Source organism: Protopterus annectens, chromosome 6.part0, assembly GCF_019279795.1.
Source record: "Protopterus annectens isolate FY-2018-M chromosome 6.part0, PAN1.0, whole genome shotgun sequence".
In the NCBI taxonomy this organism is placed as follows: Eukaryota; Metazoa; Chordata; order Ceratodontiformes; family Protopteridae; genus Protopterus; species Protopterus annectens.
The window spans coordinates 765,273,021-765,288,582 of NC_056737.1; the positions used below are offsets into that span (position 1 = coordinate 765,273,021).

General features: G+C 42.1%; 1 protein-coding gene across 1 annotated transcript in view; it reads left to right on the forward strand.

Moving 5' to 3' along the window:
• The window catches only part of ACTR10 (actin related protein 10), a 757,243-nt gene that overhangs the window by 226,088 nt on the left and 515,593 nt on the right, over positions 1-15,562 (forward strand). The gene's annotated exons all lie outside the window — the stretch shown is intronic.

Genomic DNA, 15,562 nt, shown 5'->3' on the forward strand with positions numbered 1-15,562 from the left:
ATTTGTGGGGGGGGGGCAGAAAGTTTATCGAATAAAATGCTGTGTTACCACCATACATTCCATTGCCAAGTATTGAACCCAGGACCCTGTGCAAAATAGTCAGAGCAACATACCACTATGCCATATCATCTGTTTTATGAAATAGAGGAAGACTGAAACTTAAATGGCTACCATTTAGTGAATTCAGTTCTCACCATAGCTGTCAGCAGCTTAGCACAAAACACCTGAACAAAGCCAGTAATGGGGTATACAGCCCCCAGACATATTCAGTGAATTCAGTTCTCACCATAGCTCTCAACCTTGGCACAAAAAACCTTGATGAAGCCAATAATGTGGGAATGTTGTTGTTGTGTCTTTCGGCTTTTCCCGGTTAGGGGTCGCCACAGTGGAACTTCAGTCTGCTAATGATTGGCAGTAGATTTTGATGCGCCAAGTTGCCGGCCCTGATGCACAACCTTCAATGAAGGTACGCCCATTCACGCATGTCTCCACACAGAAGACGCTCTAGCTGAGAATCGAACAGGACAACGTCTTGCTGTGAGGTGTCAACGCTACCGCAACACCACCACCGCAATAATGTGGGAATACAGTCCCAAAATTAGGGACAAATTTCAGCTATCGATCTTATAAACTTAAAAAATTGCTGTAATAATAGGTTTTGTGTTACCATGTACTTTCTGAAGAATATGAAGTCTGAAATTCAAATGATTGTCATTTTTATTTATTTAACATTTGTTAACCAGGAAAGTCTGACTTGGAACAAAAGCCAATTTTCAGCAGAAATACTCCAGACATGTCTTTGTAAGATGGGAGGATACCAGAGCAAACCCACACAAACACAGGAAGGACAAGCAGACTCCACACAGAAGGCACCCCAGCCAAGAATCAAACCAGACAACCTGTAGCTGTCAGGCAACAATGCTACCACTGCACAACTACACTACTGACTGTGTCAAGAAACAAAAACACAGAAACCACGGATTTTATGAGGAACAGAACAAATATGAGGCAGAAATCTGCACATTTTTATAAATGGTGGTGGGTAGGGAATTCAGGCTCTTGCCACTTGGTCCCAAGGTACAGGGTTCAAGCCTTATTCTCTACCCACCACCATGTAGCAACTGGGGAATTTTACACAGACACACACACACCCACCCACCCTGAGCCAAAGCTGCTGTAAAGAAAAGTCTTTTCCACGCCGAGTAATTTCCGTTCTGTTCCCTTCCTCTCCACACCAAGTAAAGCCCGCGCTAAATCCGCCGAGTAATTCCTGTTCTGTTGTAAATCCTTTCCTTCCCACGAGAGCACTTAATCCTTCCTGCCTGTGGACCTTGCAGTCCGATCCCCTTCCAGTGTATGCAGTTGTAACTGCATAGACTGCTGGGAAAATTTGGAGTTGAATGTTGTCTTCATACTCTAGACTGCTGATGGAGACAGTCTGGATTCTATGCGCATGCTCCAGACTGGTTCACCAGCAGTCTGAATGCCGCGAGTACGCATGTGCGATGTTCTGGGACTCACATTTTTTATTTTCTCTTTTATTTTTATTTTTCTCTTTTTTATTTTATTTTACTTTTTTACAGCTGGGGGGTGCACAGCTGGGAGGGCTGCAGTCCAATAGCAAGAGCTGCCCCTGCCATAAATAAATTTCCATACATTGGGGCAAGCGGCGCACCCATTGCCATACCCTTGACTTGTTTATAAATACATTGATATATCTAAAAAATACTAAATCAGTCACATAATTTGCCAAAGGGCTCTCTCCTAAAAATAATTTTAAAGCTTCAAGTCCTGCAGAGTGTTTAATACTACTATATAAACTTTTCACATTAATCACTAACCAGAAAAAATTATCCCCCCACACTATTGACTTAATCGTCTCTAAAAAAAATCAAAAGAATTTTTACTATATGAATCCAGTTTCACTACAGACTTCACTAAAAATGAATGTAACATCACCCCAATATTATGTAAAAGAAATACTTATCAGCTGCCACTATTGGTCGACCTGGTGGGGAAACTAAAGTTTTTGAATCTTGGGTAAACAATAAAACCTTGCCAACATACATCCTTCTGCATTATCCTGGTTAGATAAGTAACCTAGCCTATACCCCTTCCCCAATAACTCTTTAAAATTTATAATAGCTTCATGATATTTCCAACATAGTAGATAGTTGATAAACCCTCTCATCAGATAAATGATCCATACACATCTTTAAATACTGAGAAAAATGTAAAAACCACTATTTTATAGCCTTTATCTGATGGCGTTATAACCAATTCCTGCCTCCTACTTAATTTTTGCAGGGTCTTCCACTCTTGCTTCATTAAATTAAAGCACACTTTCCCTTTTCTTCTTAAAAATCCTGAAAGTTATTATCCACTGCAAAATTAATAATGGAGGAGAACTGCTGTATTCCTTCGTGCATAAAGTGGGGGGGAGGTAAACTTACTCTTATAAGGAACAGCAGAAGTATAAAATAAGCAATATGCATTAACATAATTTGAACTAAGAGAATATTCTAAAGAGGATTCACAAGAATAAAACACCTCCCCTTCATCACTTTCCCCTTCCACAACAACAAAACATCATCAGAAAAATCATTTTTAGCATTGAAAAATTCCAGCAAATACATTTTCCTAACCAACTGAAAAAGTTCCATTTGTATAATATGTTTTCTAGGCAGTACTGTAGGAACAAATTTCAAACCACATTGTAAAACAGATAACTCAGCAGCAGTAAGTGTAATACCAGACAAAGTAACAATAAAATTGTCACAATTAACAACAGTAGATTTTCCCTACCAAGGAAAAAAACATGTTTAACATCAATATCGAGTCCTTTTATTATTGTACCTAACATATTATCCATCTCTATTTACTTCTGAGTGACTTCTTTTCCTGCCAAAGTCTTCATTATTTCCATAGCTCTGAAAATTCTCTCTTAAATAACCAGGCTGCTTAGGTGTAGGTAAAGGGGGATATACATTTTAGGAACAACACCAAAAAGAGAAAAGAAACAAATACGACAATCCAGTAACGACAGGCAGATTTTAAGGTTTTCTGTCTAGCACCTCGGCATGAAATGCCTTCACTGGAGTAAAAACTAAGTAAAACACACCTTATATACTATAAAGACACAAACACTTCAATTAAATACAATTAAACAATTAAATAATTATTAACACATTATAATAAAACTCTCCAGTTGCAAGACATGTGAATGCCAGCAGGGGTCAGGGTACCATACTTTAACATTTGATGTTAAGTTGTCAATCTCGCCTTCATTCTTGCTGGATGGGTGGCTCCGACTCGGCCAATACTAAAGCTGGAGAGCTTATTCCACCGGCTCGAGGCTCCCCTATATCCCACAATGCTAGGCGGTAACTACTCAGATCTCGTTTGCCGCTTAGCTGACGAGGTGCTTTCTTCTACCAGCTCTGGCAGGTTAGTGAGTTTTTCTTGTCAAAAACTTCAATTTTCTACCCCTATCCTTTCTAGTTTAATTTTTAATATAGAGTGTCCCTTTAGTTTAAATCGGGTCTCCCTTGTGTTTGTATTCCCTTTTTATTCCCTTTTAACATTTAGGCCTTTGGCCCACTCCCGTTTTTCCCCTGTCTTTTCAGTGTGACTGGATTTTTTTCATTTGGTTAAAGGGTGTGTCTGTGTGTTGTGTCTGTGTTACATACAACCTATTTAGGATGTCTAAAGACTCCAAGGTCTCAGGCTTCAAGAAGTGTGATTCGTGCTGTCAGAAAATGTCTCTGACAGACAGTCACACTTCCTGTGTCTATTGCCTGGGACCTTTGCACCTGCAGGACTCATGTGCTGTTTGCCATGCATTCAGCCCTAGAGTCCTGCAGGAACGCAAAAACAAACTTATACTTCAAGGCTTGTTAAAGCCTGAAGGCCCCTCAACCCAGTCTGCGTCGGGGAAGCCTTCAAAGATTTCCAGGCCATCGGCTCCAGCTTCAGAGCCATCTGCTGGGAGCATTAAGGCTGCTTCGACATCGGCTCCAGCTGGAGTCGATGTTTCGAAGTCTCAAACCGTTACCTCGGCTCCAGCCGGGATAGTCTTATCGGAGCCACCTTCAAAGAAGAGGTCAAGGTCCCCTTCCATCGGCTCCGTCCACTCTGCTCCGAGATCCCCTCTTCTGTCGGAGCGGAGCCATAGGTCTCATTCCTCTCGGTCCTCCAGGTTGTCCGACCATGACTTACAAAGGGTGGTGAGTAGACTTCTCAAGTCCGAGGCACTGACCCAAATGCTGCATAGCCCTACTCAACAGTCAGCGGCTATTCCCATCCCTGCGTCTATTCCTCCTCCGACTCTTTTGAGTTCGGAGCCAGGGCTCGTCGGAGCCGTGGCTGTCGGTGCGTCGGAGCCGATACCTTCCCTTTTGGCTCTGTCGTCTGCTCCGATTTCCTCCTTGGAGGGATCTTGGCGCCGAGTTTCCCTTGTCGGGTCCAAGGGGGCGAGTGGCATCGGACCCTTGTCCGACCCTGTTCTCCCTCTCGGAGCGTCGGCACTGGTGAGTTCGGCTCCGACATCGGCCTCGGAGCCATCCCTGTCGGTGCCGGGGTGGGGGTCCTTGTCTCCTCAGAGCGGGGACCTTCGGCCTTGGCTGATCAGGGCGCCTTCGAGGTCATGCGGAGCGTGCTAGACCCAGTGTCTACCCCACAGTCGGCTCCGTCACCTCCTCCCTCTTCAGTGCCTGCGGTGGTTTCTACCCACCCCCTTGTAACAGACCGTAGAGAGCCAGCTCCTGAGGTTTCCCCATTGGGAATATCCTCCTCTTCCGAGGCCTCTCCTGATCCGGTAGGAGAACCTCCTCGGAAGAGACAGTGCAAGAGGAAGCACATTGACTCCCCTGAGTCTATCACCTCTGACACCGACTTGGAGGAATCTGAAGGTTCCCCTCAGTCCCCCTCTGAGGATGTCTCTTTTGCTGACATCCTTGAAATCCTTAAACAGAGGGGGAACTTGTCCGCCCTTAACCCTTCAGAGGACGAGTCGGTTTACCTTGAGGAGTTTGGCTCTCACCCTTCCACCTCCTGGGTGTCTCCTCCCTTTGACCCCCTCATGGAAGTGGTGGCAAGGAAGGCTTGGATGGCCCCTGATTCAGTGGAACCTACCCCAAGGAGGCCGTCAAAATTTATTACTGCCCCAAAAGAGAAACAGTTCCTATCCAAAGGTGTCTCTGTTGATGCCATGGTGGTGGCCGCAGCCACTAAGAAGGAGTTAGCCGATCCTTCGGTACCTGTCCATCTTCCTAATAAGGAGTCTAGGACCATGGACAGGTATGGTAAGTGGATGTTTTCCTCAGCGACCTTTGCCATGCAGTCGCTGAACTACTTGTGTCACTTCACCCGTCTCCAGAGGGATTTACTCAAGGATATGGGTGAGGCCATGCAGGATCCAACAGCTGAGGGGTTCCAAGACAAAATGAACTCCCAGTTGGCAACCCTGAATTCGATTGTCAACTCCTCCATGCGGCTTATCTCATATGCGGCTGATGGGGCGAGGAGGGCCGCAGGCACAGGTGTAGCTTTACGACGTCATGCCTGGATGCGGCTTTGCAATTTTGTGGACCCTTTCAAGGCGTCCATCACCAATTCCCCCTTTGATGGCTCAACGTTGTTTGGACCTCAGGTGAAGGATACATTGACTAGGTGCGAGCAGGAAGGTAAGACTCTCTCTGCCGTGGGAGTCCATTTTTCTACCCCTTCCAGGCCTTATCCCAAAGGTCAGAGGGGGGGGGGAATGTGGTTCCGCAAACCACAGGGAGTCTCATCTGACGCACAGAGTCGATTCCCCTCTAGAGGCAGAGGGGGGAACAACAATAGATGCCGCCCTAGGGGCAGAGGTGGTCCGCAAAACCAGGGTAGCAGAGAAACTTTCTGTGATAAACCCTTTCAGCATCCCTGAGGAGCTGCCTGGCTGTCCACCTTCAGAGGCAGTCGGGGGAAGATTATCACTGTACCCAAAAGCCTGGCTTTCCCTCACTCAAGACAAATGGGTACAGTCGATCATATCCGAGGGTTACAATTCCCCTTTATTCACATCCCATCTCAACCCAAAGGATCCCTTCCAGACGTTCCACCCAGTCTAAGGGAACAAGCAGCATTAGAAATATCAAAGCTGCTGTCAAAAAGAGCTATCCAACCAGTCCCAGCAGACCAGCAAGGATCCGGAATCTACTCCAAATTCTTTTTGGTACCAAAAAAAAACAGGAGACTGGAGACCAATACTGGATCTCAGCAAGCTAAACAATTATGTCAAAAAAACAAAATTCTGGATGGTCACGCTACAGTCCATACTACCCTTCTTGGGTCAGGACAATTGGATGTGCTCGATAGACCTTCAGGATGCGTACTACCATATCAAAATGCACAGACGCTCCAGGAGGTTTCTCTGCTTCAGGCTGGGAGCCAGTCACTACCAGTTCAGAGCCCTGCCCTTTGGTCTCACTACAGCCTCCCGAGTGTTTACCAAATGTATGGCAGTGGTCGCGGCTCACTTGAGACGTCAAGGATTCCAGGTGTTTCCATATTTGGATGACTGGCTCCTTACCACCACCACCAGGCATCAACTGCTTCTATCCAGAGACTTCACCATCCAAACTTGTTAAGCTCTAGGCATTTCAATAAATTTCGAAAAATCTGCCTTGTCGCCTTGTCAATCTATTACCTTTATAGGCGCCACCTTAGACACAGTTCATCTTTCCGCCAGACTAACAGAGCAAAGAGTATTAGATATCCGCAAACAAGTTTACCTTCTACTTCAGTGCAACAAGATCAAAGCCAGGGTAGTCTTGAAGGTGTTAGGACTCATGGCAGCTACTATTACACTTCTCCCCTTAGCTCGTTTTCACATGCGGATCCTCCAGTGGATGCTGTTTTCTCAATGGTCCTTCCAACAGCTGCCGATGTCTCACATCATCCTACTAACTCAATCATGCAAGAATCACCTGTCTTGGTGGATTACATCACCTCAAGTTCTCCAGGGCAGACCCTTCATTCCTCCCCCCCCAATCGCCACAGTGACGACGGATGCCTCCCTGATCGGGTGGGGGGGGGGGGCATTATCAGGGCAGGACAGTCCAGGGCACTTGGCAATCTTTCAAGTGCCACCTGCATATAAATGTCTTAGAGATGAGAGCAGTGCTTTTAGTGTTGCAAGCCCTTCAGGACTCTCTTCCCACAGGGACTATTGCAATTCAGACGGACAACATGTCCGTAGTGTGGTACATCAACAAACAGGGCGGAACCTAGTCCTACCCCTTATGTCGAGAGGCACTCAGACTTTGGCAATGGGCGATTTCTTCTCAGCGTTTTCTGATAGCAACGCACATTCCCGGGAAGTCCAATGTGATTGCGGACAAGTTGAGCAGGGCTATTCTCATGCCTCACGAGTGGTCTCTAAAAAAAATCAGTGCTGGAAGAAGTCTTTCAAAGATGGGGCCGGCCTTGCTGCGATCTTTTTGCTACTCCCCAAAACAGCAAGTGTCATGACTTCTTCACCCTCTTCCCTTTACCAGGCCAACCCACCAGAGACACTGTAGTCCACGATTGGCCCCGGGGACTTCTGTATGCTTTCCCCCCCTTTCCACTGATCTCTCAATTAATTCAGAAAGCTATCGCCTCGAGAGTCACCATGATCCTCATTGCCCCTTACTGGCCTCGACAGATATGGTTTCCGTTCCTCCATCATTACCTCTTGGAGCAGCCTTGGCATCTGGACCCAGTGCCAGATCTTTTGACCCACCAGTCAGGCCAGCTGCACCACTCCCTCCAATCTCTCAACCTCACAGCGTGGTTTCTCCGATTCCTACCCTAGCCAGGCTTCCCTTAATCTCTCATTCGGTCCGTAACATCCTGATAGCCTCTCACAAGTCTTCTACCAGAAGGATTTACAATAGTAAGTGGAGACGTTTTTCCTTCTGGGCAGCATCAAAAAATATAGACCCTTTCACTGCACCTATCCAGTCTATCCTAGACTTCCTGACAGAGCTCTTTCATTTAGGCTCTTCCTCATCTACCATTAGAGTACAACTAGCTGCTATATCTAACTTTCATGTAGGTGTCTCGGACTCCAGTATCATGTCCCATAAACTCTGCAAAGCCTTTTTAAGAGGTGTCTTTTTGCTCATGCCCCCAATCAAAGATCCCCCACCTCAATGGGACTTGAATTTGGTCCTAGCATCCTTGATTCTCCCCCTCTTCGAACCTGCGGCTTCATGCCCTCTTAAGTTGCTCTCATGGAAAACACTTTTTCTAGTAGCCATAACATCAGCTAGAAGGGTATCTGAACTTCATGCTCTTTGCAGTCATCCTCCTTACTTAGTTTTCCATAAAGACAGGGTGTCCCTCCGGACTAATCCGTCCTTCTTGCCTAAGGTTTCCTCTGAGGCAAACCTAAACCAGACGATTGATCTCCCTGTCTTCTTCCCTGATTATTCCAACAGGTCGGAACAAAAGTTACATTTTCTAGATGTTCATCGCCAACTTAGATATTATTTAGACAGGACTAAACAGTTCAGGAAATCTGATCAGCTCTTCCTGTCTTATGCGGAAGGGAAATTGGGCCTTCCAGTTACTAAAGTGTCCCTTTCAAGATGGCTTACCTCAATAATTACCTTCATCTATGAAATCAGACATCAAAAACTGCCTTCAAGACCTAGAGCTCATTCAACTAGGGCATTAGCTACATCTGTAACTTTTCAGGACAGGCTACCAATAGATTCTATTTGTGCAGCAGCCACATGGGCTTCTCCTCATACCTTTATCTTGCATTACATATTGGATATGGCCTCCAGAAACCGTGCCAACTTTGGTTCCACTGTTCTCAAGAGTCTGTTCCGATAGGCCACCCGGAGTAAGGTGCTAGGACGGTCCCATCCAGCAAGAATGAAGGCGAGATTGACAACTTAACATTAAGAAGTTATGTACCTACCATAACGTTCCATGTTAGTTGTCTTCTTCTCGCCTTCTTTCTTGCGTCCCACCCTCCTTCCCCTAGCCTGGACAGACCGATGGGAATTTTTGGGATCTTCCATTGGGGTTTTCCTTCCCACATGTTCTACCACCTCTATTCTCCCTTTTATGTTTGTGGTAGCTTACCTACAGGTTTATATATAGAGGTGGGTTCCTTTTCTCTCTTCTCCATTCTATGGAGACCAGAACTGCTTGGTTTTAGCTATCAAACGAGATCTGAGTAGTTACCGCCTAGCATTGTGGGATATAGGGGAGCCTCGAGCCGGTGGAATAAGCTCTCGAGCTTTAGTATTGGCCGAGTCGGAGCCGAGGATCGGCTCCGAACCCATCCAGCAAGAAAGAAGGCGAGAAGAAGACAACTAGCATGGAACGTTATGGTAGGTACATAACTTCTTATTAACATTTGTAAAGCTTTCCATTCAGATTTTGTTAAATTGTGTTTTATCCGATCCTTAGTACTTAAAAATTGTTGAAAAGTATTTTCAGTAGCAACATTTACCATAATAAAAAATTGCTGCACATTCCCATGAGTAAAGGGGGGGAATAAACTGGGTTTTAAAAGGCACCATGCTAGTATTCAACTGACAATATGCATTCAGTTCACCATAACTTTCTAGTTCTGACAAGAATGAAAACTTGTCAGTATCACACAAAGTTTCAAAAACGGTATCTAAACAATTTTTACTTATATCTTTTTGAAAAAAGTTCCATAGATTTAATTTTCTCACAAGGCAGAAAACATATTTCTTAATTAAATAAAGTCTAGGAAAGACAGTGGGCACAAATTTCAAACCTAGACTTAAAACAGCAGCTTCTTGATCATTTAAAGTGTAACCAGATAAGTTGACCACATAAATAACATTACTACAAGTCTTTAAATCAGTTCTTTCTAAATTTCTTGTACCTTTGTTGCTGTTATTGTTGTGGGGCTGGATACTGCTGATAGGAACTATCTCTGTATGACTCGTACATATTTCTCGCCCCTTTTCTGTTGTTTTCATTATTTCCTTTCCTCCGAAAATTCTGTTGCATGTAACCCAGTTCTTTTGCTGCTGGTAACCCAGGATAGTCTGCATGGTCACTGTCCCTCTCTGTAGATTCCTCTGTATATTCGCAAAGTGCCATTGCGCCTTCTTGATGGTTGTTCTGCTGTCCTGGAACTTGAAAACTGAAGTCCTTATGATGTACATTCTTATTAGCTTTCCACAGTGCAACCTCTTTTATAATCTTCTAAGTCTCTCTAAAGTTTTTTTCTTTTTAACAGCTAAAAGCTGTTTTTTTTTAATTCAGCGAGTTTAATATTAATGTCACTTAGGAATGTATCTAATGTGGTGGCCGAAATATCAGCTGCTAACCGGCCACATGCTGCAGAAATCTCCGTTTTAAGTTTACATTGCTTGAATAGATCTCTTTCTGCTAAAATGGATATCCACTCAGTGGAACATTTATGAGCTGCCATTACCTACCTCTTCTGAAATTTAACATCTTTCTCATCACTCATATCAAACAGGGTGGAAGGGCTTTTAAAGGCTTTCAAACCTCGAGGTGTCACATCTAACTCAAGATAACATTGCAGGCTCAGAATGTTAAAATGTACTTGACAGTTCTTTATGCATAAGTCTCCCTAGTTTCTCATACATTTGCTGCATCTCCATTGTTAAATTACCTGCCATACTTTGTCCGATAAAAGAGAAAGGGTTGGTATTTCTCCTTTTATTTTCATCAATAATGAACTTCTCCTGTGGTTTGGTACCTTCTGTTTCACGTGAAGTCACAGTACGGTTTGTAGAAGATTCACCCAGCTGTACAGAATATTGTTCAATACTGCGTTGAGAAGAGTCAAGATGGTCTTGCCTACAAATTCTAGGCAAATCCACTGCTGGATCACTGGACATAGAAACCAAATCTCAGGAACAACATCAAAAAGAGAAAAGTAACCAATCCAGTAACCGACAGGCAGATTTTAATGTTTTCTCTCCAGCACCTCGGCATGAAATGCCTTCAATGGAGTAAAAACTATTAAGTAAAACACACCTTATATACTATAAAGACACAATCAAGCACTTCAATTAAATACAGTTAAACAATTAAATAATTATTAACACATAAAACTTTCCAGTTGCAAGACATGTGAATGCCAGCAGAGGTCAGGTTCCATACTTTAAAATCAAAAGGGATTCTTTGTATAAAAGTTTCTTCTTAACATCAGTAAATCCCCCATAATTTTCTATTTTCTCTAAAATGGTGCCCTGTAAACCTGTAGGATTTTACTATGAAATTCTAAAAAATGTTGTGCTAAAAGGCTTTCAATTTTCTGATGTTTGATGTGATATACATTTTCTTCACGTTCAGACTCCCCCATACTTAGTCGCATTATTAGATGAATCAAACAAAGCACTGCCTTCGAATTATCTGTCCTGGAAGTGAATTTACCACTTCCCCAATGATCCTGATTGGCCAGTTTTTTAAATGCTCTTCCGTTATTGTAGTCCCAAATGTCTCTCTCCATTTTATTAATTTTCCTCTTTATTATGTCATTAGATGCTTCCTCCAGTTTATTATTAAAACTGCAAAGAACTTGTTCAAAACGAGCAGCACCCAAATGTCCAGAGAGAGGAACAGACAGCAGCAATATCATCTTTTAACTTACGCTGCTTAACCGCATCTCTTTCAATAAGAATATGTAACCATTCACTTACACATCTTTGTACCGCAGCAATCCACCTATTTTCAAACTACAGATCAGAAGAATCAAAGGGTGCAGCAGGATTATTTTTATAAACCTTAGACCTCGAAGTGTAACATCCAGGTCTAAATAATGTTTTAAGCTTAAGATGTTAAAATACTGCGCATTCTCTTTCAGCAACAATTTCTCCAAAGACTCTATATTAACTCGAACATTAGAAGGAAACTGTACCATCATCTACTTGTCAATATTACCTCCTCCAATATTTTCCATGTAAAATAATACCCGCTAAAGATAGTCACTATAACCCTCAGTTATTCAACAATGAACTTATCAAATGATTGAAATTACGTACCAACATTACCTCTAGACTACTGCTTATTGGTGACATCCACCCAAACCCTGGACAAATCTCAGATGACACTAACCCTCCTAGTCACTGTAGTCTCAACACCCCTACACATCCAATCCTAAACAGAAAAAAATCAGACCTATTGCTAATGAACATTAATATTAGAAGTATAGCCAGCAAATTAGACATCCTCCATGCCACTCTAGCCGCATACTCTCCAGACATAATAATAATCACTGAAACATGGCTAAAACCAGGTACAAAAGATGAGGAAATACTGCCACCCTGGTAATTCCACACTACAGGAGGATAGCCTCAACAAAAGAGGAGGTGGAGTTGCTATCCTCTTTAAAGACCATCTCACTTTAACTTTCTTTGACTGCAAAACCCCACAACTCAACAGTGCAGAAGTCATCTATACCACACTAACTGTAAATTCAAGAAAAACACTTAATATAATTGGCTGCTATATCCCACCTGGAAATAATGCCCCAACTATAGAACATTTATTGCACTGGGCAAGTAGTACCCTTAGTCAGGAGACATTCATATTGAGTGATTTTAGTTTAGACTGGCTTGCATGTGATACAAGTCACCCCATCCATCACATAAATTTGCATGGTTTTACACAAACTATTCAAGAACTTCCCCGAATAGATAAAGCTATTAAAAACAGTCAATGTTGGATTGGATATTATTAAATAACTCCTCTCATTCATTCCAGTCAGGTTGCCTTTCTGATGGTGTGAGCAACCACCTACCTACATTTCTTATATGACAACACATATTCCCACCAAAATGTACTATGTTTAAACAACTTAGAAAAAAACATAACTTTAATCTTGACAACTTCCTAGCTGACCTACAAAGGTGCAGTTAGACTCCACTCAAATACCTTGACCTAGATGACACAGTGAACCACTTTAATAATTCCTTTTTAGCTATATTAATTGCACATGCCCCTGTTAGAACCATCAGAGTAAAATCAAACTATGCCCCCCAACTAAACAGAGACATTAGGGCCCTTCTGAAAACTATTGGTAAAGTCTGGAAACTGTGGCATAAGACTAACACAGTAGTTTCTAAACAACAGTATCAGTAACTTAGAAATAAGGCAAAAAACAAATAAAACAGAATAAATAAATTTCTATCATAAGATTCAAAACACATACCAAAAATACCCCCTCAAAAACTATGGCCTGCTGCTATAAACTCAATTCTTTACCCAGGAAAATCTTCTTCACCAACCCCAAACATCCACAACAATTCTGATAGCATAGATATAATTTTTAACAAACATTTTACTGAGTCTGTAATTGCCCTTTCCAAGCAACAACCCCCTACTCCTGATACCAAACCAGCCAAGTCTACAATTAGCAATACATCATTCTCTCTCTCCCCAGTTCCTACAGCCATTATAAAAAAAAAAAGTACTCCAGAAACTAAAACCTACTACACTTGTCGTAGATAACTTACCCAATCAATACCTCAAAATTGCAGCTGAATCTATAGCCGTCCCAGTATCAATCATTATAAGTAGATCCATTCTCGAAAACAAGGTTCCTCGACTGTGGAAAATCTCCCATGTAATCCCACTTCATAAAGGGGGACCTTCTACAGAACTGACAAACTATCATCCAATTGCTGTTATTATACCTCTTTCTAAGCTACTCGAAAGGTGTATTCATCTCCAGGTCATGAAGTTCTTACTAACAAATAACCTTCTCTCAAAGTTTCGCCCATCACATAGTACCACTACTGCTCTCTTACCCTTTACTAATACTGTAAACCATCGCAGGAATAACATCAACTTTGTATCTCCCATCTTTCTAGACCTATCAAAAGCTTATGGTCTCCCATTTCAAACTAATAGATGTACTGACTAAACTATCCTTCTCACCATCTGCCACAGCTTTGTTTAGTAACTATTTATCTGGCCGTCAGCAATCTGTTCTATGGCAAGGTGACCTCGCCTTCCTTTATCCATTGGTGTCCCCAAAGGATCTATATTAGGCCCTCTCCTTTTCTCTCTCTTTACTAATAATCTACATGCAGCTACTCCACATGATTCAACACTTATCTGTGCTGCCACTTCTCTGTCAGATCTTCATTCTCAAACACAGGAATCTTTCACTTCTGCTGAAACATGGTTAGCCAATGCCCTTCTAATCCTGAACCCAAACAAAACTAAATTATTACTCTTCCAACCTAAGAAGACATCTATCTCATACCCACCATTTAACATAATAGCCAAATACAATACTGTCATCTCCCCAACAACCCATACAAAGATTCTTGGAGTAGAAATAGACAATAACCTAAAATTTGACTTGCATGTCTCCCTGACAATAAAAAAAGTCCATAAGAAACTTGGAGTCTATATAGGCAGAAATGGTTCCTAGCCAAAATATCAGTTTTTTCACATTAGTTTTAAACAGAGGTTATAGTGAGGAACTTATTATGAATGCTGTTAGGAAATTGTTTCAGTTGGAAAATGATAGGATTGGTAGCTATGTAGGTAAATGTTATAATAGTAATTTAGATAGATATGAGTTTGGAGAAGGCAGGAGAGTGTATTTTGTTACTATTTTAATGTGTTAATAAATAGTTAATATTATTGCATATTATTGGTCATTTCTTTCGAAAGAGGGTTTTGGGAAAATAATAGGAACTCTAGGTACTAATGCGTGTGGAAACTGCTCATTTTGTAAGCATGTAGTTAAGTTTTTTGATAAAATTATTGGTGTTAGATATAATCCCATAGCATAGTATACTTTGTAACACAGAAGGGGTAGTGTATGTTTTGAAATGTTCCTGAAGTCTTTTTTATATAGGGGAAACAAAAATATCTTTTAAGGTAAGACTGCAGGAGCAGATTAGGGATATTAAAAACAACAAATGTGAAAGTCCTGTAGCTGCCCATTATAATATGGTTCGTGGGAGGATGTTTGCTGATTTGAGGGGATGTGTATTGGAACAAGATTTAGCTGAAAATGCTTCTTTGTTGAAAAATAAATTACTATTTAAGAAACAAATTTTATCTTGAAGCATGGCACACTGACACCTAGTTGGTTCTAGTAAATTACTTAGAATTTAGTTGTAGTTCTGCCAAATTACTCTCTTGTATTGATTTGTAATTTTGAGTTATTGCATTTAAGAATAACTTTCCCTGGAATAATATTGTTTTAGTTTTTTTTAACAACATTTGTGTGTATTTTTAATGAAAGGGAAATTCATTGAGCTGGCTTATAGAGCACAGGCTGATGGCACCTTGACTGATGATCCCGACATGATTATCGAGCTTGATAGCTGACACCCTGACTGCAGCTGTCATGATCCAAATGTGATTATCAAGCCTGGTAACTGGCACCCTAACTGCAGATGTGGTGATCTAGATTTATTGCCAAGCCTAGTTGCCAGAGGAAGTGTGTGTGTGTGTGTGTGTGTGTGTGTGTGTGTGTGTGTGTGTGTGTGTGTCTGTGTGTGTCTGTGTGTGTCTGTGTGTTGTGGGGGGGGGTAGTGAGCAAGTC